This window comes from Dipodomys merriami, unplaced genomic scaffold (assembly GCF_024711535.1).
Source record: "Dipodomys merriami isolate MVZ:Mamm:240054 unplaced genomic scaffold, mDipMer1.0.p SCAF_10, whole genome shotgun sequence".
NCBI classification, from domain to species: domain Eukaryota; kingdom Metazoa; phylum Chordata; class Mammalia; order Rodentia; family Heteromyidae; genus Dipodomys; species Dipodomys merriami.
In genome coordinates, this window is record NW_027202271.1 from 22,715,792 (window position 1) to 22,717,978 (window position 2,187).

General features: G+C 36.9%; 1 pseudogene; it reads right to left on the reverse strand.

Annotated features, from left to right (window-relative positions):
- Nucleotides 1-979: 979 nt before the first annotated feature.
- On the reverse strand, nucleotides 980-1,101 carry LOC138806705 (small nucleolar RNA SNORA42/SNORA80 family; annotated as a pseudogene).
- Between the last annotated feature and the right edge of the window lie 1,086 nt (nucleotides 1,102-2,187).

Genomic DNA, 2,187 nt, shown 5'->3' on the forward strand with positions numbered 1-2,187 from the left:
ATTTTTTTCTTCTGATAAATTAAAATCATTTGTTAGATTTCATTACAAGGTCATTTGACAAGTCAAAGTTATAAAATATTTACCTTCTACAAGTTGTTATGTCGAAAAGGAACTTTACAACTTTGGTGGGGGGGAAGAGGGTTAGGTGGGGGGAGAGGATGGGATGGGAAGGGTAAACAAAGGAGGAGGCTACAATGCTTGATAAGAAATGTACTCATTATCTTGCCCATGTAATTGTAACCTCTCTGTACAGTATTTTCACAATAAGAAAATAAAAAAAAAATTTACCATCTATTTGATGGTATCCTTCTTGGAAAAGATAGCCTATTATTCTTTCTTTCTTTCTTTCTTTCTTTCTTTCTTTCTTTCTTTCTTTCTTTCTTTCTTTCTTTCTTTCTTTCTTTCTTTCTTTCTCTCTCTCTCTTTCTCCTTTTCTCTTTCTCTCTCTTCTATCTTTATTTTTTCTATCTTGTCTCTTTCTTTTTCCCCTCCTTCCCTCCCTCCCCCTCTTTCTCTTTCTCCCCTTCCTTCCTTCCTTCCTTCCTTCCTTCCTTCCTTCCTTCCTTCCTTCCTTCCTTCCTTCCTTCCTTCCTTCCTTCCTTCCTTCCTCAGTTTTATACAGTTTACAGAACTTAGAGCTTGTTCCTCAAGGCTCTACCACTATGAGCCACAGCGCCACTCCTGGTTTTCTGGTGGTTAATCGGAGGTAAGGGACTTGGATTTTCCTTCCCAGGCTGACTTCAAACTGCTATCCTTAGATCTCAGCCTCATGTGTAGGTAGGATGATAGGCATGAGCCACTGGTGCCTGGGCCAAGTTTGGTTTTCTATTCAAATTTCCAAAAGTTCTGTTTCTTAGCATGATATTAAAACATCTTGGTGAATGCTAGAATTTAGTTCACTTCCATCTTTGGGTGTAGGATTGAGATGTTGAGCACATAGAAATTATTATTATTGTTATTATTATTATTATTAAATTTTCTCTGTGACATCCCCTTCAGTGCCAATAGCCCACAGGTAATGGTTTGGAGCCACAGTTTGCTCTGGCATGGGACCTTATGAGAGGCCCAGGGGAATGGGCCTGCCATAAACCTGACCTATGCATTTAATTATCATTGTATGTGTATGTCTGTTTGCACTTTCAATTTTATAGAGTATCTCTACTCCCTCACTCTTTTTGAAAGGAAAAAAAAGTATTTTTGTTGCAGCTGGATGAAATGCTAAACTGTCAGTTGCAGCTTTCTCCTCTTTGTTCCCCTCTCTTATGAAAAGTATCCCTTCAAACAAATTGCATAGGTCATCCATTTAAATGACTTGTAGATGTCTCATTTCCAGAGATGAAACAACATCCTTGAAGGACTGAAGCATATATTTTATGGGGGGAAAAGTACACTGCAAACCTTCTTGGCTTCAAATACACAGGAATACAACTCTTCCTTTGGAACCCCTCCTTGCCTTTTGATTGGTGTGATTATCCTGTCATGTAAACAATCCACAGAGATTTGTTCTGGCTAAATAAATTGTTGTCAGGCCCTCTCTATATGAAAAAAAAATCAGATCACATAGTTCTGAAATTGCAACGTTGGAGAAGGTAATATGGGAAATGACAAATGGAAAAATTATATAACAAATATATTTTCATGCTACAAAAAAGTCTCCAACTACATCTGATTACAAAAATGAGTGACATTTCTGTCTGATAGAAATTTTGTAGGAGTTTCCAAATCTCAAGAAGTTAAAGAATCGAGATTATGTTCTAAACCTTTAAATGTAGTTCTAACTAGAGACAAAATAGTGAACATTCAAAAAGGAAACTTAACAAAAACAAAGGGCAGTTGACTTTCCAGACTGTTCCTCTTATAAACCTGGCACTTGAGAAATAAAGAGAACTTGTAGCATGCTATTTAAAGAGACATGGATATAATAATTAGAAATAAACACAAAATAAGTTCTAGCTTTGTACAGCCATCTAAGACTGTACCTCACAAAATATACTAAAAATTCTGAGTGTAACATCTACCTTGAGAACCATATATTGTCAATAAAAAAAGTAATACTGATGTTAGTGTTCTTTCTCTGTAATGTGCCCTATATCAGAGCACACTTTGCAAATGCATACACTTGCGTGCACATGTGCACACACACGCACGCACGCATGCATACACACACACACACAGAGCTTCTCTTTT